Genomic DNA, 25,109 nt, shown 5'->3' with positions numbered 1-25,109 from the left:
TAACCTGATAGGCATGTGGGGCACAAAAGGACTTTAGAAATCACTTGGTCCAGTGAGCTTCAAGTTCTGATGCCCACCATTCTGCAGAGGTGCATTAAGAGGCTTGGCTTGGAGACTGATGGAGGGGAGGGGATGGCGGTGGTGATGGTGGCTGAGTCTGGCCTGCCTATCCAGACGCTGTGATAGCAACTGCCTATTGATCACTGGCATATTAGGATTCTGGAAATTCTGAAAAGAATAAAAATGTTTCATTGTGAAAAATAATTGAAAACTTATTGATCTTGTAATCCCATTTTACAGATAAGGTAACTGAGGATGAATGGGTTAAAATCACATTGATAGTGGTGAAGGGTGTGGCAGAAGTCAGAGTCTCTGTTCTGCACAGATGCAGTGATTCTCTGTCTAACGGACATTTAGAAGCAAATTAATGTACTTTAGGATGACTGTATTACACATTTGTGCAGAGCATATACTTGAGATTTCAAGCAAATAACACATAGCTATTCTAGAAAAGAGAAAAGTTGTCCCCAGCCATGAGCAGAATTTGCCCTTAGCAGCCATGAGGATAAATTTTCATTTGCTTTGGAATGCCCCTTTCAATGCCCCTTCGAGTCTGCCTCTAACACTAAATTGTGAAATTTTGAACAGGTAACTACTGTAGAAGAACTTTAAGAAGCTGTGTTGCTTCTCTCTCTCTCCCATCATGGAGAGCATAGCCCTGGTCAGTAATGCCCACTGACTGCACTCGGAAGTAAAGGAAGAATAAGAAGCAGTTAGCAGATGCCTGGGACTGAAGGGTGGGGCCCGGTGCCTTTGTCCCACAGACATGCGGGAGCGCCGCTGGCGGGTCATCGCTCCCCCGAAGCAATTAGCCACAAGGTGGCTGCAGCTCACCCGTCACCTGCTCAGCACCCGCCCGCTGCTGCCTTTCCATCCACCCCATCCCCCTTCCCCACGTCTCTCAGGAAGGGAATTTTAAGTACGTTAAGCAGTGTTTTTGGAAGACAAGAATAAACATGATTTCATCTTTAATCAGTGAATTTATGATTCTTTATGAAAGAGCTGAATGAAAAGCAACAGATAATGTTTTTCAGCTGAAAAGGGATGCAGCAAGACTTGTTTTTTTTTTTTTTTTTAAAAAAAAGCTCACAGGCGGATTTATTGGCTGCTTTGTTTTTTATCCTGAAATGAGAAAAGGAGATGATGGGGCTATGTTAAAAGAAATCATATCTACCATGAAGTAATTTTGTGTTTTGGGGGAAGGGGGACTCTGCTAGAATGAAGAGTAAAGATAACACGTCAGGTGAGTTCGCCTGTAACAATGTTGTGTACTTTTCAAGTGGTCACTTCGAAATTCTAAATCTCTACAGAGCTTTACTCAGTCTGCTTAGATAATGGTGACGGTGTTGGCGCTGGTTTCCCACAGACATGGATGCAAATCCTGGCTCATAAATGCTGGCACTGAAGGTTATTTTACCTTGAGCTGCCTCAGTTTTATCATCTGTGATGCGGAATAAGAATACCTTCCTCACAGCCTTGTTTTAGAGATTAAGTTCATAATATATGTGAAAGCTTATAGCACACTGCTTGGCACATTGTAGCCATTTAATAACTGTGAGTCTTCCCTTCAAATTATATAGCAGGAAGTTGAGGTCAGGTTACTTAAATGGATACATGGTATATAAGACCTATATGAACCTGTAAGACCTACACTGTATATGAAAACAAGACCCCAGAGACCTAGATATGGGCTTTTCTTTCATATCTGCTCAAATAATAAGACTCTGTGTGTAGCAATTTTTGTCTCCACTCCTTCCCATAGGATTAAATGAATTAGAACTGAAAATGCAAAAAATAAAAAAGAAGAAGTAACATTTGACTGGGACAAAAACCTAGTAGTTTTGCTGGAGAAAGAGTCATTGAAGATTGGGTGTGAGGATTTTGGGTGGGGAGTGGGGAAGGGGCAGGGAGGTGTCCCAGATAGCAAGTGGCTGGTTACCACTGTCACCAGAAACTGTGGTGCTGACTGAAGAGTCAGCTCAGGAAAATGGTCTCCAGAAGTGGGGCGCATTTTTGTTGAAGAGAGTAATGTTAGGGTGAACCACATGAAACTGCCATTTCGAAGGCCGGAATCACTCAAATATTGGCAATTTCAAATGATTCAACTTAACAATTTGTCCATTAGGAAGACAAATAATTGGAATGAGTTGCTATAGGGAGGGTGTGGGGTTTTTACTCCTGAAAATACTTGACAAGAGACTAGACAAGTATTTGTCCTGGGTGATTTAGACATTGAGTTCCCTTGAAAGCTGGGGGTGGACAGGATAATCTGTCAAGATTAATTTATTTGTCTGTCTCCTTGAGGAGAACATGGAGAACAACTCTGTTCTAGGATGATAATAGAAACTATGGTTAGTATCTGGGCCTCAATAGAAAAAAAATGCATCAGCAGTTTTTGTTTGTTGTGGGGCCATTTCTCTAGACTAGGGTTTCTCAACCTTGGCACTGATGACATTGGGGGTGAGGTGCTTGTGTGCTGTGGAAGGCTGTCCTATGCATTGTATGATGTATAGTGGCATCCCTGGCCTGCACCCCACCCCCACTCTGTTATGAAAACCAGAGATGTCTTCAAATATTGCCAAATGTCCTCTGGGATGCAAAATGCCCCTAGTTGAGAACTCTACTCTGGATAGCCATCCCCACCTGAGAGCTTGTCCATTCAGATCCTGACAAATGTAAGGCCTGACACTCTACCTGCTCTATCTCCTTTTCCTGCCCTGACATCCACCCTTGGGTGCTCCTGCACTTTTTCATTGAGGTGACATGCATACAGATTCAGAAATGCTTAGAGGTTCTTTTAGCCTTCTTAAGGAATGCTAAATTGAACTTTATGGAGAGCTTAAATTTCCAGTGGGGGATTTGGTTACCATCATCACTGTCATTGTCATCTGTTACACTTTACATTGTGAGGCTCTGTGACCAGGCATTACTGCTTGTTCCTACTATATCCATGTAACGTGAACCTACCAGTCAGGTCACCACCGTATTCTTGAATGGTGAAGCCGTCTCCGCTAGGTGTAGCCTCAGAGGTCACATGCACAGGCATAGAACTGGGGAAACATCTGGCTGTCATTGCATGAAGGTACGCAGGTTCTATGGTGCTTTGGGACAATTGAAACCTTCTATCTGGAGGCTTGTCCTTTCCTGAGTGTTCCCTCTCACCCATGGACGCAAGTGGACTTAGGTTATGTAGACAGCTGCTTCTGAGGCTAAGCCCTGAGGAGGAGAGGGTTGTGTGCTCCCACATAGTTGAAAGCCTTTTTTTGTTGTCCTGGGCAGCTGGAGTGGACTTAGAGCTTCCTTTCTTCTCCCACTGGAGACCCTTATTCACCGGCTGGGTTTGGGAGAAGATGGTCTCCGGAGACTAGCTGAGGGGTTGCATGGCTTAAAGTTGGTGGTGAGATATCTCGACCTCTTGGGGCCTCTGCCTGTGTATGCTGGGGCCTGAGTGAAGTCTGGGGGACAAATACACCAACGACCCTGTGATGGCTGCTGCCTCTGCAGTAGAAGAAACTGCAGCCTCTCCTCCTCCCTGGCTCCCATATAGTGGGGGCAGTGCAGGGAAGCCTTGCTTGTACAAAACCAGCTCCCAGGGTGAACAAGGGATGGGCAAAGAGGGCTGGCCGCTAATTTGTTTTTCTGTACTGCTGAAATAAAAGCTATTTCCCTGCGGGTGCAAAAAGCACAGCAGTGTTGACAGCTGAGAGTATATGTGTGAATCCTTTGAAGGCAGCAGACCACCACATCAGAAGGAGTCCAACCTTCTCTTCGAGGTCATTGATGTAGCAATCTTGAATCATGTCCTCCCACACCGCTTCACCTTTTACATCAGAGCTTCCCAGCCCCAGCTGCACCTTTAAATATCCTGGAGAGCTGGGAAATAATTTGGACACCAATTAAATCAATTTCTGACGATGGGGCAGCTTGGGCATCAGTAGTTGCAAAGCTCCTCAGCTGATTTTAGGGTGTGTCCAGGGTTCAGACCTTTAGACTTTTTTTTTAAACACCCTAACAAGATTCCTTCCTTTCTCTCGGTCAGTGGTTCTTGTACTTGAGTGTGCAACAGAGTCCCCTGGAGGGCTTGAAGACAGGTTGCTGGGCACCATCCGCAGAATTTCTATTCACTAGGACTGAGTGGAAGCTGGAGGATTTGCATATCTAATAAGCTCCTGGGTAATGCTGATGATGCTGGTCACGGGGCCACATTTTGAGAACCACTGCTCTATGGGCTACGTGAACTCTGATGACTTGCTGCCTTCAGAATTTCTCTAACACTGTCCCTGTCCTTGCCACTACATTTCCCTCTCATTTCTTCCTCTTTTGTAATGATATACCCTTTCCTTTTGATTCTAACTCATCCATCCATCCATTCATCAATCCATCCATTTATTTGTAGACAATTCCAAGGCACCTGATACGTGCTGGGGGCAGTGTTCCTGTGTCTTTCTTCCATTAAATCTTTCTTTCAATCTGAACACCATTGGCAGTAGCTGCTTTCTCCCTTCATTACTATTCCTGGCTTAGCCTTTGCCTGTGGAGGTTGATTTTGACATTGGCATGCATTTTAGTTTGGCACTCATAGTTACCTACTGTGTTTAGCATTTTCTTATTTCTTCTGAGGCATATTTGGTTCATACGGTTCTTTGCACTTAGGAGCTGTATATGTGGGAAAAGGTAGACCCAGAATGATGGTCTGTAGTCAGCCAACAATGCTGGGGGAGGGAAAACCTTTCTGAAATGCACATTAGATCTCCCTTCTAGATCCTTTTAGATGTGGACAAATAGATGAGGTTGGTTGGGAGTGTAAGCACTTGTTCTAATTTATGATCCTCTGATTTCTCTGTTCACTGACTGTTGGGGGTTAGGGATGCACGTAGGGGAAGACTTCTTATTCCACTGTTGATTTTTTCATGACTGTATTCATCTTCTATTTTGCCTAACAAGTTGTCATAAACTCAGAGGCTTAAAACAAATGTCCTTGATTATATTCAAGTTTCTGTAGAAGAGAAGTCTAGGCACAGATTGACAGAAGTTTTTGCTCTGGGTCTCCAAGGCCTGAAATTAAGGTGTAAGCCAGGCTGAGTTCTTATCCGCAGGCTCCAGTAGGGTAGGATCCATTTGTAAGAGCAGGTGTTGGCAAAATTCATACTTTGGAGACTGTAGAATTCATGGACATTTGCTTCTTCAAAATCAGAGAGATGAGAGAGAGAGAGAGCTGCTTCAAGTCTCTGACCTCTGCTGCTGCTGCTGCTAAGTTGCGTCAGTCGTGTCCGACTCTGTGCGACCCCATAGACGGCAGCCCACCAGGCTCCCCCGTACCTGGGATTCTCCAGGCAAGAACACTGGAATGGGTTGCCATTTCCTTCTCCAATGCATGAAAGTGAAAAGTGAAAGTGATGTTGCTCAGTCGTATCCGACCCTCAGTGACCCCGTGGACTACAGCCCACCAGGCTCCTCTGTCCATGGGATTTTCCAGGCAAGAGTACTAGAGTGGGGTGCCATTGCCTTCTCCGCTCTGACCTCTAGATTCTCTTTTAAACAGCTCACCTGATTAGATCCGACCTACCCAGGAAGATCTCCCTTTTAATTAGTGTAAAGTTAGCTGCTTAGTGACTTTGATTACTTATGTAAAATCCTCTACATTACCACATTCTGTTGGTTATATGCACATCAGGTCCTGCTTACATTTCAGTAGAGAAGATCTTTAAGAGGTAATGGATCATTTGAGCACATCTTAGAATTTTACCTGCCACAAAGACTATAGCAAAATACATGTCAAAAGCTGCAGAATTCCAAAGGTACTCCAGAACTGTAACTTCGAGGCCATATCACTGCGTTCAGATAAATGCCTTATGGATAAAGCTTCTTGAGCATCGTGTGGAAGGCAGTGTCTAGTCCTTGGGAAGCAATTCTATAAGCCACAGAAAGTAATTGATTTGGCAAGAGCATCATTTTTCCCTTCTTTGGTAAAACAGAGTCTTCATTTATTCTTCTATGCTGCATTCAATTTTTTACTTCTAGTGCATTTTCTACATAAGCAAATTATAAGTTATATTCTTGTTACCAAAGACAAAGAAAGTAAACCAACCCTTACCCATTTACTCCAAATAAATGGGGAATTTAATCAGAAATAGCAAAGTTCTTCAGACTGAAACTGATCATAAATCACATTGTTTTGGGTATACGTAACCAGCAGGGTGAGCTATTATATTAAAAACCAGTCCACAGATCCCAGTCAAGAGGAGCATCTTTAAGCCAACTGGAGAAGCCTTAGTGTCTAGAGTTTTGCCATTCTCTAGGAGCCAGGGGGTCACTCATCATGTTCTAGAACCAACTGTGATCGACCACTGTGACGTGTGATGGACTTTCATGCTGTTGGCTCCAAGGATGGCGTCTTTCTTTGACTTGTCCAGGAGAAGTTATCAGGGGAGCCTAGTGAGAATCAAGTGTTGACAGGAATAACAGAGTATTAAGAAGGAATTGTGGTGTTCAGACAGCAGGGGAGCATGGTGGTGACATGGTTGGGAATGGTGGGGCCAATGAGCTCCATCCTCAGTTTAAGCCTTCCAGTGATCTGCTTGAGATTTCCAGGCAGCCCAGTCTTCAAGAGACATTTCTGAAGTGAGCAGCTTAAGCATCTTCTCTCCCAAAGAATCCAACCAGAAGGCCAGTCATTTCATACTAACTCTGTCCTGGACTTAGTTGCATTTTGCGTTTATTGCATAATTTAAACTGAGTCATGCCAACCAAAGTCCTATTACATCACATAACTCAATAATACAGACTACAGTTAGTAATGTTTCTTGTGAGTATCTGGACAAAATGCTCTTCTGAATGCTATTGGAAAAAGAACATCAGTAATGCAAGATACTGTCCTAAAACACATAAAATAGATTCTGGTCCTTGGTAAAGTGATGTAATTTCAATGAAGTTTCATCAAAGGACATCTGAGTCTTGGGAATAATTTAAGAAATCTTGATGAACCTTCAGTCTAATGATTATTTATTAATGTTATGAAAGAATCCTTTGTTGTTCAGAAGGATTCACTCAAGGGTTCCTTTAAATAGTGCCTTTAAATGTTTGTTTATAAACTATCAACTACTTGACAGAGAAGCAGGGAAACTTGAACTGTTGGGAGCCACTGCCAGTTGAAGATTAATCCAAAATGTAGATAAAGCCGCTCTCTGATTATAATGTAAGTCAATGAGAAAATATAATTAAATTTATAAAAATTTAATCACCATGGAACTCTTCAGGAACATATCTTTTGCAAAAAAGGAGATAACACCTGTGGAGTGTCTCTGCCTAGCGGGTCTGTAAATCCTTCTAAAAGTCATCATCCCACAAATCTCGACTCAGCCCACGTAGTTCTCATGAGCCATGGTTGCATTTGCAAACACTTCACTGCTTTGCATTTTGCTTTCCTTGCACTGCCTGGCAGATCGCCTGGATCACCACAGGCTCCTTTGTAGGTATTTGGTGATTCGATGCAAGATGTTCTTTCAACAGTAGGCCAAGATACGGACATCATGCATATGGTTTGTGGAGGGTTGTGATAAGTCCTGCTGAGATTTCCAAAGTTGTTTTTGAAGCAATGATCAGGATTTACACCTCTGGGCTTAAGGAAACATAAACATCGACCTGAACTTAATAAATTCAAAGTTCTTGGCTCAAGGACAGTTCCCATAGAACTTTGACTCAAGTGAAGTAGAAAGGAAAGCAGATTCTTATTTATTTACTGGGAAAACACAGACATAGAAAACTGGATACAATAAATTCAAAACTCAATGGATTATTATAAGGTCCCCACCTTTTAAAATGACACCAAAGTCAAGAAACAGAACATCACTAGTCACCTAAGAAGTCCCAAGGCTGATCAAATGTCCCATCCCAACCTCACCTACCTACTTTTTTCCCTGTTGGATTTTTATGGTAATTACTTTCTACCATTTCTTTATAGTTTTGTAACCCCAAAATTCATCCTTAAACCCTGTGGTTTAGTTTTGCCTGTTTTTAGAAAATAAAGTCTTTTAAGTCTATTTTGATTGAAAGGTTCCCCCCTCCACTGCTGCCTTTTCCCCTGGAAATTTATTCATTGAAGAATCTGGGTCATTTGATCTTTGAAGTTTCCTATAGTCTGTAATTTGCTGGTTGCATCCATATGGTTTAATTTGACACGTTCTTCTGTCCTCTTGTTGTAACCTGTGGAATGGTAGTTTCATCTAGAGTAGTGGTTTTCAGTGGAGAGTGCTTTTGCTCTCCCTGCTTGGGGACTTTTGGTAGTGTTTAGAGATACTTTTTGGAGAAGGCAATGGCACCCCACTCCAGTACTTTTGCCTGGAAAATCCCATGGACAGAGGAGCCTGGTGGGCTGCAGTCCATGGGGTCACGAGGAGTTGGACGCAACTGAGCGACTTCACTTTCACTTTTCACTTTCATGCATTGGAGAAGGAAATGGCAACCCACTCCAGTGTTCTTGCCTGGAGAATCCCAGGAACGGGGAAGCCTGGTGGGCTGCTGTCTATGGGGTCACACAGAGTCGGACATGACTGAGGTGACTTAGCAGCAACAGCAGCAGCAGAGATACTTTTATTTTTAAAATTTTTTTACTTGTACAATAAGGTGGGTGGTGCTATTGCCACATCCTACAACGCACAGGACAGAGCCCCACAGCAAGAATTTAGCTGGCTCCAAATTCCATCAGTGCTGAGGTTGAGAAATCCCAATTTAGAAATTTGTTCAGATTTTGGTTCCATTTTTTTTTTTTGCATGTGTGGCAACACTATAGGTGTCATGATCTTTCATCAGCAGGCACATAACATCTCTATACCTCTATTTTTATGATATTAGCAACTTTTGATGCTCAATGCCTGGGTTAGTGGTTGCAAGATACTGATGTCATATGTCTCTAATTTCTCCTTCATTTGTTAGTTGGAATATTTTAATATAAGACAGTTTCCTCATCTCATTGGTTAACCAGTGGTACAATTCATTAAAGAAGAGCAGCATACATACTTGATTCTTTCCTTTCATTTAATAGTTTTCAAGATAATGAATTGTTGCCTTTAAAGGCAACACAATTATGTTAATATTATTATTAATATATTACCTGTGCATACTGTGCAGATGCTGATACCATGTAGGTCCTGTGAATGTTGGTGCATTATCCTCACCTTATATTGTTTCTTGGGAACATCTTGCCACCTTGTTTCTTATAAATGTTGTCCATAGGCTTGGGGTTTTGCTAAGTTTATCTGATTTTATGGGGGAGATTTGAGCAGAGTCAAATAAAACATACCATCACCACCACTGTCTTCTCAGAATACCTATGTTTATTCCATACCACATGATTGAGATTTAGGGGCTTTTAACTAAAAAAATTTTTTACTTTTATCTTGAAGCTGTTTTAAAGTTTATTTTTTATTGAGGTAACACTGATTTATAACAGTATCTAAGTTTCACATGTGCAACATTATCTTTAGCTTTTGCCACATAGACAAGTGTTGACATCTGAAGGAATTTTCATTGAGAAGATGACGTTTGAGTAAAGACCTTAAGAGGGTAAAGCAGCAAACAGTGGGCATCTAGATAAAGAGCATTACAGGAAGAAGGAATAGCAAGTACAAAGGCCCTGAGGTGGGAGGATGAATACTGTGTTCAGAGAACAAATAAGGAGGCTAATGCAATTCAAGTGGAGTCAGGAGGGATAAACAGTGGGGGCTGAAGTAAAAGACATCCATAGGGAGGTTGTTGTAGGGTCTTGGCTTTTGAGGGGACTTTGGCTTTTGCTCTGAGTGAAGGAGGAAGTCATTGAAGGGGCCTAAGGAGAAGAATGACATGACTTGACTAACTCTTTAGAAAGGGTCCTTCTAGCTGCTGTATTAAGAATAGACCCTAGTGGCAAAGCTACTATCAATGAAACCAGGCAAGAGATAATGGTGGCTTGTGTTAGAAAGTAGTGAAAAGTGGTCAGATGCAGAATGGTCAAATTTAGAGGTAGAGCCAACAGAATTTATTGATGTATTGGTTTTGAGAGGAGAGGATTCAAGAATGACTCAGAGTATTTTGGTATGAGCAATTGGATTGATAGAGCTGTTATTTACTAAGTTGGGGAAGATTATGGGGTGAGTGGGTTTTTGGTAGGGAATAACAGGAGTTTAATTTTGGATATGAAAAGTTTGAGATGCAGATTAGATATTTCAGTGGAGTTACTGAATTGGCAGTTGCACATGCTAGTCTGAAGTTCAGGAGAGTAGTCTGGGATGGAGGTCATATTTGGAAGTTATTAACATGAAGATATCAAAATGAGATTACCAAAAAGATTGGATTTGGATAGAGAAGAGATGAGGTCCTGGAACATTCCAATATTTAGAGGTTGGAGAGATGAGAAGGAACCAGCAAAAGGTATTGAGAAATTGTCATTTGTGGGATAGGAAGAAAACCAGGAGTCTGGTGTTCTGGAGGCCACAAAGATTGTTTTTTAAGGAAGGAGTAATCAAACATATTGAATGCTTATGGTAGGTCAAGAGAGATGAGTTCTGAGAAACCATTACTGAATTTAGCAATGAAAGGGCTATTTGTGATCTTGACAAGAATTCTTTCAGTGGTGTATGTGGGGCAGGACAGGAGTTAGGAGCAAAACCTGTTTGGAGTAGATTAAAGAGAAATGAAAACAGTAAGAGTTTCCCTGAAGATTTTGGTTATAAAATGGAGCAGAAATGGATGAACTGTTTTAATTGTTTGATTTTGGTTTTTAGTTTAAATATCAAAAATTGAATAAAAATACTTCTGGAATTTGAATCTGAAAATTACTTAGGGAATTTGTTAAATTTCCTAATTCTGATATGAACTGTGGTTATGTAAAAGGAGTGTCCTTATTCTTGGGAAAACAGAGATAAGAGATGGTAAGAGAAAGAGATGGTGATGGTGATAGACCAAATGCAGAATGAAAGAATCTTGGTAAAAGATATGTGGGAGTTCCTTGCAACTCTCCAGTAAGTTTGAAGTTCTATCAAAGTAAAAAGTAATAAAAATGTCTGGAGTATATTTCTTAATCCAGCTTGTTTCTTAGCACCTATTGTAGGATCGTAACATTACTATAAATAAACACTTATCTCTTGAGTTTCCATTCTCTGCTAGACACTGTGCTGGGGCGGCATATACATCATTTCTAATCCTGCTGAGTAGGTATTTCTATCCCCATAAAAAATGGAGCAGAAAAATGGGACAATACCTGGAGAGGGGTATGTGGGCTCAAGAAAAGGTTAAACAATTTTTTGTTTGTTTTAGATGGGTTTATTTCTAGAATATTTGAATACTGGTGGGAATGATTCAGTAGAAAAGGAAACATTGATGATGCTGAGAAAGGGGAGAATTGCTGGAGAGATGTTCTTGATTAAGGAAGAGGGATGGGATCTAATGTGCAAGTGGAGGGTTTGGCTTTCAATTGGAGTCAGTACTGCCCACCCACCGTATCAGAAGAGAGGGGAGCACACATGCGGACGGAATGTGTGGTGACAACCTGTGGGGATTCTCTTTTGTTTCTGTATGTAGCTGAAAACTGGGCCATCAAGGAGTGTAAGGAGGAAGAGGCATTGAGATTTGAAGAGAGAGAAGCTGTGAAATGGATGTCTAGTGGAGGGCGAATAGATGAAGGAAATATAGTGGATGGCCAGTCTTACCAAGGACCCTCTTCAAGTAATCACAAATTTAGAATGAGACCAGTCACTACATTTCCACGCCCCTCCCCACCCCCTCCCCCGGCCCCAGCAACATTTAGGTTCCATAGATACAGATCTGGAGTCGTCAGAGATCTGGATTTAACAATGTGCAGGGTTTTGCTTGGCAATTATGTTGAAAAGAGAAAAGAGCAATGAAGTTGACGGTGAAAGCAAAGGAGTGAAAGTTGATCATGGAGTGTATGATGGCTAAGTAGGAAAGATGAGGACCCTGTAGGGAGGTGACAGACAGTGAAAGAGTGGTACGACCAATGATTGGATATATCAGTGGAGTGGAGGGATAATGGGGAGACTGGATACCACAGGGAGTGAGCCAGAAAGATAGGAAATGGTGTTTGAGGGATAGAATGATTAAAATTAAGATAATGGAGAGGTGTTGTTATTAATAATGACAAAAATCTTGGAGGCGGCCATGGAAGTTAAGGTGAAGCTCAGTGTGTGACATGTAGTAGACTGTGAGTAAATGTTTAGTCCTTCTCCTATTTCTTTACTGCTTATTAGATTCAGTTCAGTTCAGTTCAGTCGCTCAGTCGTGTCTGACTTTTGCTTATTTGATTAGAGCACCATAAATCTGGGGCACTACTAAGCAGTGAATTTTCTCTCTTAAACTACCAAATAATCCAGTAGCATCTTTGGCCCACATCTCTCATTTCAGATTGAGGGTCTGTATTTACTTTCCGTAAATTATTGCAGTTAGCCCACGTTTTTGGTACTGGTACATACACATTGCTTATTGCTGATTGATGCAAACATGTTTTCTCTTGGATGTGACCTCAGAATCCTTCTCAACACAGTATCTAGGTCTCCACTACCAATCAGCAGGAGTTAGCATATATGATTAAACCTATTTGAGCTACAGATAAGGTTACTTAGAAATTATTTTAGTATATTGATTTGGTGAAACTCAATTATTTCTAAACGAATGTTCTGAACTCTATTTAATTTTCCAATGTGAGAATAAATGCTTCCTTAGATAAGATAGGAAAACAGCTTTCAATTTTGAATAATGACTTTTTAGGTGTGTGGTTTCTCCAGTGCTGTGCTTTCTCTAGGACAGCCCCATAGAAGAATGTGTGTTTTTTTTTTCCTTTCAGATTAGCTTAATAAAAAGAAAATGGTAGGAAATTAGTTTCTCCAGGATACTTTTATACCAGATCATTATTATTAGTTAGAGTTTGTCCTAAAGAGTGGCACTAATTTGAAATGTTACGTTTTGAGCATGTATTTTAAATCTTTAAATTATAACCATCTAGATAATTGTATTGGATTATTTTAGTTTTATCAGAGAAAGCAAAATGAGTAATGCTTGAAAAACTATTTGCATTTCAGAGTAACTTTGGATTCTAAGTGACTAAAAACATGAACTATGTCTGAGTCACTTTGCTTTAACTATATTTTGGGGGTTGCTTGATTTATTTGATTGCCTTGCCTTGAACAGAACACATTTGTGTCCCAGTGATGGCTCACTCTCCCCCTGCTTTCATGGGGGTGGAGCACTTTGGAGATGCAAAGTGATTATTTTTGGTTTCATCCATCAAAGGGAATAGAATGAGATAAAAAAGCATTAACTTCTTTTTTTCTCTAAACTTAAATTTCCAGCAATCTCAAAAGATGACTGCTTCTTAGCAAAAGAATGTTGGCAGAGTTTATTTGATTGCAAAATTATCGGAATAAATGTTTTGAAAGTTATCTCTTTGCTGAAGGTCCAATTAAATCTTATTTAATGAGTAGAGAATTGTGCTAAGTACTGTGAGGATTATAGAGAAGTATTATTTACAGTTCCTGCGTTCAGTGTTTTAGAGTCTAGTTGGGAAGACATGTTGTACTAAGATGAAAATGCAACAAACATGCAAAACTGTAAGTGTTCAATATTAAATATGCATGATTGATGGTAAGAACTATAGGACTTAAAAAGGAGGCACCATAGTGGAGAGTGAAAAAGTTGGCTTAAAGCTCAGCATTCAGAAAACGAAGATCATGGCATCCGGTCCCACCACCTCATGGGAAATAGATGGGGAAACAGTGGAAACAGTGTCAGACTTTATTTTTCTGGGCTCCAAAGTCACTACAGATGGTGACTGCAGCCATGAAATTAAAAGACCCTTACTCTTTGGAAGGAAAGTTATGACCAACCTAGATAGCATATTCAAAAGCAGAGACATTACTTTGCCAACAAAGGTTCGTCTAGTCAAGGCTATGGTTTTTCCTGTGGTCATGTATGGATGTGAGAGTTGGACTGTGAAGAAGGCTGAGCGCCGAAGAATTGATGCTTTTGAACTGTGATGCTGGAGAAGACTCTTGAGAGTCCCTTGGCCTGCAAGGAGATCCAACCAGTCCATTCTGAAGGAGATCAGCCCTGGGATTTCTTTGGAGGGAATGATGCTAAAGCTGAAACTCCAGTACTTTGGCCACCTCATGCGAAGAGTTGACTCATTGGAAAAGACTCTGATGCTGGGAGGGATTGGGGGCAGGAGGAGAATGGGACGACAGAGGATGAGATGGCTGGATGGCATCACTGACTTGATGGACATGAGTCTGAGTGAACTCCGGGAGTTGGTGACGGACAGGGAGGCCTGGCGTGCTGCGATTCATGGGGTTGCAAAGAGTCGGACATGACTGAGCGACTGATCTGATCTGATCTGATGGTGGCTTGAGTAGGTGGGGCTATTACTATAGTGAGGAAGATCTGGAGCTAGAACCCCTGGGGCTGAATCTCTACCTTTCTACCTAAGAGCTGTGAGTGCTTATAGAAGTTATTTAACCTCTTGGGGCCTCACTGTTTCTTCTTCTATAAAAGAGAACAACAGAAATGCCTATCCTGTAAAGCAATGATATGGATTAAATGAATTAATGTAAATATCTCACTATATGTATTGTCTTCATTTACCAGTGCCTGATACATGGAAAGCCATATATGTATGAAAAGCAATCACATTTTCTTTGTGCCCTCCAAGAGTGGAGTCTGTTTTCCCAGTCCTGTGGAAGTCCTATAATCAAATCCTGCTGGTCTTCAAATTCAGATTCCCTGGGGAGTCCCAGTCCCTTTGCCAGATCCCTAGGCTGGGAAATCTGATGAGGGGCTCAGAACCTTCACAAAGTGGGAGAGCTTCTTGGGTATTATTGCTATCCAGTTTGTGGGTCACCCACTCGGCAGGTATGGAATTTGATTTTATTGTGTTTGTGCCCCTCCAGTGTCTCTTTGTGGCTTCGCCTCTGTATTTGGACATGGGATATCTTTTTTTGGTGGGTTCAATGTCCTCCTGTCAATGGTTGTTCAGCAGCTAGTTGTAATTTTGGTGTTCTTGCAGGAGGAAATGAGCCCACATCCTGCTACTCTGCCATCTTAAAACAATCTCCTATACATTTTAGTCACTGTTAGGAAATACAACTTTCTAGAGTTGTATTTTGATATATTAACTTAATTTGAGGAGAGTTCACTATTTATTTGTAACAAATATTCCACATCTGTGATCCTTTCCAGTCAGAAGTTCTTTGAGATGATGGCTTTGGCCTTGGCCAGTTGGAGAATGGATCTTCTGACTCACCCATCCTGTGAATGGCCCAGTAGATAGAGTAGGTTTTAAACTGGCCATTGAACCTGACTGTCACTTTGTCAACCTTGGCCACATTCATCTGGATGGGCGCATGGTCCTTGGTGCTAATGATGGGGTTCCCAGAGGAGAATTTCTGTGGCATGTACAGGTCCATGAAATTGTTGTTCTGGATGTTGAGGGAGCTTGAGTGCAAAAAGCAATTTTTTAATCAGTAAAATAATTTGCTCTAATTGGATAGTCTTGAGGAAGTCATAATTCATTATTTTCTATTTTTTTCCTGTTCTTTCTTTTCTACTACATTTCTTATATCTTTTTCACTCAGTTTGCTTCTTTTTCCAGATTTGGTCTCTGTTTCTATATATCTTTCTCTAATATCCCTCTTCCCATGTCCATTAAATATTTAATATTTCATAAGAATTCAGCCAAGACTCAACAAACATCCATTAAGTGACGTTTTGGCATCTATGGTGATACTGGGGTACAGTAAAAGTATTTCCAAAAGGGTATATAGATACTTTATGTACTATAATCTATTGGCCAGTCTGCAGACTGGCTTCTTCCAACACTACCTTCTTCTTATTGGCTATGAGCTTCCAGAGCCCTGGAGGCAGGGTCAACCAGTAGATAGCTCAACTCAGTTGTTCTTTGAGAAGTTTATGCAGATACTTATTGATTCAAGTTCATCAAGAAACATCACCAGGGTTTCAAAGGTTCACTGTGTGTGATGACACCAATATGACATCAATAATGTCCTGGTATATTCAAAATGGGGAAGATCTTTCTAGTCCAGTCTCCAGAGTGATACCCAATTAAGAAATCCTTTGCATATTTTTTCTTCCTGTATATATAGTTCTCCACACTGCTTTTTTCATTGGTATGACTCATTAAAGATAATCCCTAAATATAGTTCAAGTTGATTGTATACTACGGCATCATATTAGTGTTCTGTAACAATATAATTATTCTCTTATTGCTGGTCATTTAAGTTACATTTGAGTTTTCCACTCTAAACAATGCTGTGAGGATAGTTTTTGAATGTATCTTTGTCCAAATATCATATTATTGCATTAAGGTAAACTCCTAGATGAAAAAGTGAAGATGTCACACACACACACATGAATACTACTCAGCCATGAGAAAGAAGGAAGTCCTGCCATTTGCAACAAGATGGGTGGATCTTGAGTGTATTATGCTAAGTGAAATGAGTCAGAGAAAGACAGATACTGTGTGTGTGATATAACTTATTTGTGGAGTCTAAAAAATCAAACTGATGGAATATTCTACCCTGGTTATGAGGAGCTGAGGGGTGGAAGAAATGGACAGGTGTTGGTCAAAGGATACAAGCTTCCAGTTGTAAGCTGAATTAGTTTTGGGAAGCTGATGTTCAGCATGATGATTATAGTTCACAATACTCTATTATATAATTGAAAGTTGACAAAGAAGTAGCCTTTAAATGTTCTCACTACAGAGAGGAAATGGTAATTGTGTGACTTGCTGGAGGTGTTAACTAACACTAACACCTCCATCATTTTGGTAATCATTTTGCAATAGTGTTTAAAGTTATATCTTAATTATATTAAGATTATAAACTATATCTCAAAGTAAAAAAAAAAAAAAGGTAGTTTCCTAGAAGCAGAATTACTGGATTAAGGAGTGTGAACATTTAAAGGGTTTTAATAAGTCTTGCCCAACCATCTTTCAGAAAATTGAGCCAATTTGCAGTCCCTCATTTGCTCTGAGTAATATCCACCCCTCCTTTATTTCACCAACTGTTTGAGAGTTGAAAATGGTATCTCACTATTATTTTAAAATTATAGAATTTGTCTTTGATTACTAGTGAAACTGAGTATTAAATTTTTTTCTAGTAAAATAAATTCTTGGAATCCTTAATTGTTGTGTATCATCCTTCAAAAGTGGATTTTTGGAGTAGTTTGACTCACTTATTTTAGAAATATGCAAAATTAACAGACTTTGAATCCATCTTCTCCCCTATTTCCTGATGTTTTTAATGTCTAAATATTGATGTTTCTACTTAAAAATGTAATCATACTTAAATTATTTCAGGAACTGGCTTTAATGAAGTGTATAGGAGGGAGAGGGGCTTCCCATGTGGCTCAGTGGTAAAGAATCCACCTGCCAATGACAACCCACTCTGATATTCTTGCCTGGGAAATCCCATAGACAGAGGAGCCTGGTGGGCTACAGTCCATGGAGTTGCAAGGAGTTGGACAACTTAGTGACTAAGCCCTCAAGTATGTAGGCAGGAGAGCCTTCTTTTTCCTGTGGTAAGAATGGGAGAAGGCTCTCCCTAAGCCTCTTTCCCTATCTTATATGTTCTAGTAGTGTGTGAAGGATCTTAACAAGTTGCTTTCCTGAATCTTTAAGGGATGATTCATCTCTTAGGCTCAGTCACTTTTTTCTAACCTCTGTATCCTCAGGCAAAACACTGTGGTTTAAACATGGCATCCCAATGAGTCAGGAAATGACTTCATTTCTTACCTAACCACTTTTCTCTTTAATGGGAAGCCCTGAAATAGATGTGCCTCACAGCCCTGCTGCAAGCCTTTGCTGTCATTTAGAGGAGCTATTGCTCTATCAGTACTCACACTGAAGCCTATTATTCCAGGGAGAAAATTTTGTTATAAAAAAGTGATTTGTTATTTTAAGTCTTGGCAAACAAGCATACGAGGGGGGGGAAAAGTTCATTTGGAGAGATGGCAGTAATTCTCAGCGAGGTGTGCTTCTGCCTCACTTTTGCTTTACAGAAAGGGCCAGGATTTGGCACAAGCTAAAATTCTGTGAAACTAATTTATCAGGCTCAGGCAGCTTCTGCTCATTGCCCTTGAAAATAGACTGCCTTGTCTTTTATACACCTGCGTGTGATACTCCTTCTGTTGCTTAAGTGGGACACAGTTGGAAGAAACACCCAGTAAAGCAGGACAAACGCCCTGTGATCATAATCAGGGTTTGGTGGTAATTGACACATGACAAAATAATTTGCACTAAGTTTTCCAAAGCCATGCTATGTCTCTACCAGTGATTGCCTGTGCTGACTTATCATTTATTCCAAGTCTCATTGGAGGCAATTACAGACATTTTAAAATAGGCAGTCAAAATAACAAGTCATTTAGACTGGCAATTATGCATTATATGTAGTTGTCCTTTCTATTAGAGGATGACACTATTGATGCTACAACCTCCCCATGTTAAAAAAAATATGCGGCTGAAAGACTGAAGTGTGACTGTCAGATTCTTCTACTTGGATCACGCTCACTGCCTGTCATTTTGCTGTGAACCCAAGTGGCAGCCTGCAGGCGTCCTGGCTTTTCTTCGCCACCTCTTAGCCTCATGGTCAGGGCCTAATTAGGCATTATGAGCAGGCAAAGAACACATTTACAAAGTCAGCTCATGCTGGAGATGGTGTCGAGGCCTCAGTGAGGGTTATAGGCTTCGGGGTTCTTGAGCTTTGACCCACTGGAGGTGCAGTTGGCTTGGCAGGCATTTCCTTCAGGGTGATAACACAGGGATGCTTTGCTGCCAAGCCTGGTGTCCTTCAGAACTTCATATCAATCCATATTTCAGTGGAGCCTGTGAAGACGTAAGGTTTTCTTGTCAAATTTGTATTTGCGGAATGCAGCAGTCTTAACTGCATTTAATGTATTTGGTTGATTCGCAGAATGGGCTGTCTCCTTAAAAAATGTCAAGTTGTAAAAAGGCTGTATCTTTCGCTGAGAGGCTGAGTTAATAAGGAACAGCTGGGGCCGAGTGATGTCATGCGCCACCTGCATGAAAGGCCGCCCAGAGACTCACACCAAAAGAAAGTGCTCCAGAGAAGTGGCTTTCAGACCTATTATTATTATTTTTTTGCATTTTGTTTTGGTGGAGGATAATCTTCCTATTGAAATCATGTGCAAAAACCCCCAGTGTATCAGAGATCCGGGCTGACTGAGTGGATGAAGTTAGAGTGGGAGGCCCAGTACTCATTCATCTTTCCCATCTTAAGCAGCAGTCCTTAAAGGCCTCCTTGGAGTTTTGGGGAGCAAGGATGTACAATAAGAGTGTTTTGAGTAGTGGGATGAGTAACCCAGAGAACTGACAGGATGATTCATTTTGTTGTTGGAAGGAGATGGTAGTAGTTCTACTTACATTTATTTTCCCTATATCTTCCAAATTTTTGTTTTTATATGTATGATAATATAATAATACACTGATACATTGGCAATCATAATTTATAAATGAGCATCATATCTTAGAAGAGCATGCTTAATTTATTTTCCAATAGAGACACACCATCAAGAATGTTTGGAGGCTGTTCATTAAGAATTCATGGAACAAACATATTTATAAACAACAACAACAAAATTCATGGAAGATGGTTCATGGGCACAGTTTTGATGAGTTGTGGACTAAGCATAAGAAAACTGGCTAAGTTGTTTTTGGCAGAATGAGCACCAAAACGGTGTCATCAGGAGTGGGATAGAATTTTACATTTGGACTTTGGGGCTGCCATTCAGCCCACTACAAAGATATCAGGTCCTAATCCCTGGAACTTATAAATATGACCTTATTTGGAGTCTTTGCAGATGTAATTATGTTATGCATTTTAGGATGGGAGATAATTCTGGATTATCTAGGTGGTCCCTACTTGCTTCACAAGTGTCCTTATATGAGAGAGGTAGAGGGAGATTTGACACATACAGAGTCAGAGACTGGAGTTATGAAGCCATAAGCCAAGGAATGCTGACAGCCACCAGAACCTGAAAGATGCAAGGGACTGACTCTCTCCTAGAGGCCCTGGAGGGTGGCGGGGCGGGGTGGGGGGGGGGAGTGTGGTCCTGCTTATACCTTGATTTTAGCATAATGGTGCTAATTTCAGACTTCTGGCCTCCAGAAATATGAGTGAGCAGATTTCTGTTATTTTAAGCCACCAAGTTTGTGTCATTTATTAGAGCAGCCCTGGGAAATGAATGGGCTTTCCAGGTGGCTCAGTGGTAAAGAATCTGCCAGCAATGCAGGAGACACGTGTTCGATCCCTGGGTCAGGAAGATCCTCTGGAGAAGGGAATGGCAACCCACTGCAGTACTCTTGCCTGGAGAATCATGGACAGAGGAGCCTGGAGGGCTACAGTCCATGGGGTCACTAAGATCCCGACACGACTGAAACGACTTAGCACACACACATGCAGGAACTTAACAAAGCTAACAGCCATGTTAATCACCACCTTCACAGAGAAAACATTTGCAACATCCTAGAAACCCCTCAAATGTCCAATCCCACTAGTAACCCCATACTTCCCTCCATCAGATGTAACTGTCACACTGCTTTTTCCAAGGAGTGACTTTCTTGATTTCCTTTGTGGTTTTTATCATCTGTGTATGCTACTCCTGAACAATATAGTTTTTCCCAGTTTGGAACTTTATTTCGATGAAATCATACTGTATGCATTTTTCTGTGTCTTACTACTCAACGTTGTGTTTGTTAGATTCATTCACGTTCTTGTATGTAGCTCTGATGTGTGGCTTTTCACTGCTGTATAACATTCCATTGTATGACTATACCACAATTTATTTATCCATTTTACTCTTGATGGACAGTTATTTCTAGTTTGGGGAAATTATGAATAATGTACATTCTTCTGTATACATCTTGATATAAAAGAGCACACATTTTTCCATGTCACTAGATAATGTCCAACTATTTTCCAAAGCAGTCAAACCCATATACTGATATCAGCAGTGTGCAAGAGTTTTTGTTCCTGAACATCCTTGAAACACTTGGTATTATAGGGCTTAATGTTTTTTGCTGAACTCATGTGATATGCTATTATGGCTTTAATTTGCATTTTCTTGAATTACTAATAACTTTAATCATATTTTCATCTATACATATTAAAGAACATGTGTATGTATACATGTAAAAATGTATACACATACAAATGCATTCTTTGGCCATTTCAGTTCTTCTTTTTAAAAGTTTAAGCCCATTTTACTATTGGTTTGTTTTTCTTTTCCTCATTGATTTGTGAGAGTTCCTTTTATGTGTTTTGCAAAAATATTTTCTCCCATTTTGTAGCTTGCCTTTTTACTGTTTTAATTATATCTTTGATGAACAAGTTCTTAATTACAGAAATTTTAAAAATAAATAAAGAAAAAATAGCTCATAATTCTACCACCCAAAGATGGCCATTGTTAGCATGTCTTTTTTCTCCCCAGCTTTACTGAGGTTTAATTGACAAATGAAACTGTATATACTTAAAGGGTACAATGTGATGATTTGATATGTGTATATGTTGTGAAATGATTACTACAATCAAGTTAATTAACCCTGCCATCACCTCACATAATTACCTTTTTTTTTTTTTGATGAGAATGACTAAGATCTACTCTCTTAACAAATTTCAGGTGTCGCATACAGTATTAACTGTAGTCACCATATTAGATTTCCAGAACTTATTCATCTTGTAACTGAAAGTTTATACACAGCCCAGTCCCTGGCAACCACCATTCTACTCTGTTTTGATGAGTTTGGCTCTTTCTTTTTAGATTTGACATGGGAGTGAGATCCTGCAGTATTTGTCTTTTCATGTCTGGCATATTTCACTTAGCACAATGCCCTCTGGGTTCATCCATGGTGTTTCAAATGTCAGGATTTCCATCTTTTTAGGGTTCTTCCCTGGTGGCTCAGACCATAAAGAGTCTGCCTGCAATGTGGGAGACCTGGGTTCGATCCCTGGGTCAGGAAGATCCCCTGGAAAAGGAAATGGCAACCTACTCCAGTATTCTTGCCTGGAGAATCCTATGGATGGAGAAACCTGGCAGGCTACTATGAGGTTGCAGAGAGTCAAACATGACTGAGCAACTCATACTTTCACTTTCATATATAATATTGCATTTTCTTTATCCACTCATCTGTTGATGGACACAGGTTATTTTCATATCTTGGCTATTGTAAATAAGGTTAGCATATCTTTTGATCATTTTAATGGCATATATATGCAGCTTGACATTTCCTTTGTGAAAGAGAGATCACCGTTATACATATTTATACAAATATTTAGTGACACAGTTATGAACACACATTCTCTGCTTCCAGGGAGCTTATAACTTATTGAGTCAAAAATAGGCACATTTATGAATATGTGCATTAAAGTGTTATAATGCTAGAAGGGTAAACAAGGTATGATAGAAACCAAGGAATGAGTGGTTCCCTGAGTGGACTAGAAGAGGCATGAGAAAGCAGGTGCCATGAGCTTTCTGGCAACAAAAAGGGAAGAAAGGCAACAGAGGCATGCTATGATTTGTGCTGGTCGGAAAATTGCAAATTGTTAAATGTAGCTAGAATGTGGGAGAAGGAAATGGCAACCCACTCCAGTACACTTGCCTGGAAAATTTCATGGATGGGGGAGCCTGGTGGGCTACAGTCCATGGGGTTGCAAAGAGTCAGACATGACTGAGTGACTTCACTTTCTTTCTTTCTTTCTATAGTTACTTTTGGAGAAGGAAATGGCAACCCACTCCAGTGTTCTTGCCTGAGAATCCCATGGACAGAGGGGCCTGGTGGGCTACAGTCTATGGGGTTGCAAGGAGTCGAACACGACTAAGCAACTAACACACACACGCACAGCTAGACTGTGAGTTGGGGGAAGAGGGGAGGAAGGTGAGACAGGAGAGAAAAGAGATGAAGGTGAGATCCTGGCAGTTGCATGTTGGCCTCTCCCTAAACTGCTGTTTCTGCTTTTCCCCAGTCACTTCTGTCTTGATAGTGTAGCCTTGTAACAATACCACCAGGCCAGGCAGATGGAAATCTTTGGAAAATACAAGTGAAATCCAACAATTTGACAGCTTTTTATTTTCATTATAGGCTAATGAGTTGTTTTGTTCCCTTAATACTTTGCTGAAAAATCTTCCCCCAGTTAGCTTAAGGCTTTCACCAAGAAGTTACAGGACTTAGTGAACGATGTGGGTCCTAGTGAGCTATTGGACAAAGATGTGGAGGAGGTCAGGTGGGGTCATATTCCTGAGTGCTAGGTTAAAAGCAGGATGTAGAGGCAAATACATCTGAATTTGAATCTTAGCTGTGTCACTTCCCAGCTTTGTGACATCTGAATTTGAATCTTAGCTGTGTCACTTCCCAGCTTTGAGACTGTGGACAAGTCACTTAACCTCTCTGATTCTCAACTTCCTCTTATCTTGATAGGGAATGATAATATCTTCCTATATGTAGGGTCACTGTGACAATTCCATATAGTAATTTAGACAAATAACCCAGGAGAATGTCTGCTCTCAGTGCTTTATAACTCATAGCTGCTCTGCTACTATTGCCTTTTACCCTCATTCCCCCTCTTCTGCACCCCCACCCCAAAACCATAGAAGTTAATCTCTTCTGGGACTTACTAGTTCAGTTCGGTCACTCAGTCGTGTCCGACTCTTTGCGACCCCATGGACTATAGCATGCCAGGCTTCCCTGTCCATCACCAACTCCTGGAGCTTACTCAAAGTCATGTCCATTGAGTTGGTGATGCCATCCAACTATCTCATCCTCTGTTGTCCCCTTCTCCGCCTGCCTTCAATCTTTCCCAGCATCAGGGTCTTTTCCAGTGAGTCAGTTCTTCGCATCAGGTGGCCAAAGTATTGGATTTTCAGCTTCAGCATCAGTCTTTCCAAGGAACTAAACTGAAATGGGGCATGGTTGGGGTTTCTTCCCCCTCCTTTATGATTATCTTTAAACTAAATTTTTGTTTGTATCAATGTTATACATGCACATAGTTTGAAAAACAAAAAAAAACCATAATAAGTTTATAATAAATATAAAGCAATTGCCTACCTTGACACTTTCCCTTCTCATAGGTCTGCTACTCACAGACCTATATTCTTACCAACACTTAGATTTCTTTTTTCTCTCTCTCTTTCTTTCTTCTTCCTCCTCTTCCTCTTTGTTAATCCCCCGCCTTTTTTTTTTTTTTATTATAGCTGTCCTAAAGGAGATCAGTCCTGGGTGTTCATTGGAGGGACTGATGTTGAAGCTGAAGCTCCAATACTTTGGCCACCTGAGGCAAAGAGCTGACTCATTGGAAAAGAGCCTGATGTTGGGAAAGATTGAGGGCAGGAGGAGAAGGGGACGACAGAGGAGGAGATGGTTGAATGGCATCACTGACTCAATGGACATAAGTTTGGGTAAACTCTGGGAGTTGGTGATGGACAGGGAGGCCTGGTGTGCTGCAGTTCATGGGGTTGCAAAGAGTTGGACACGACTGAGCAACTGAACTGAACTGAGTGGAGGTAAAGTAGTTCATTGTTTTGATTTTGATTTGATTTTCCTTACTAGTGATATTGAGGATCTTTTCATGTACTTATTGGCCATTTATATATGTTCTTTGGAGAAATGTCTATTAAAAAATTTTGCTGTCTTGTTATTGTGTTGTAAAGAGTTCTTCCTATAGACAGGGTCAAGCCTCTTGTTAAATATATGATTTGCAAATATTTTCTCCAATTTTATGTGTTGTCTTTTCACTTTCTTGATGACATCCTTTTAAACATAATTTGATGTAGCTCATTTCGTTATTGATAGTGCTTTTTGTCATCATAAGTTCTTTCCTACACTGAGATCATGAGGATATTTTTCTGTATTATTTTCTAAAATCTTTAACTTTTACACTTAAGTTTTTGATTCACCCAGAATTGATTTTTGCATATGTGAGCTCAAGGTCCAAATTCATTTTTTTTTTTTTTGCTATATAGATATTCACATGCCTCTGTAC

At 40.5% G+C, this 25,109-nt stretch overlaps 1 pseudogene; it reads right to left on the bottom strand.

Annotated features, from left to right (window-relative positions):
- Positions 1 to 15,279: 15,279 nt before the first annotated feature.
- Positions 15,280 to 18,702, bottom strand: LOC102278297 (small ribosomal subunit protein eS21 pseudogene; annotated as a pseudogene).
- Between the last annotated feature and the right edge of the window lie 6,407 nt (positions 18,703 to 25,109).

Source organism: Bos mutus, chromosome X (genome assembly GCF_027580195.1).
Source record: "Bos mutus isolate GX-2022 chromosome X, NWIPB_WYAK_1.1, whole genome shotgun sequence".
NCBI classification, from domain to species: domain Eukaryota; kingdom Metazoa; phylum Chordata; class Mammalia; order Artiodactyla; family Bovidae; genus Bos; species Bos mutus.
The sequence above is the reverse complement of the archived record's forward strand: the minus strand, read 5'-3'. Positions and strand labels throughout refer to the sequence as shown.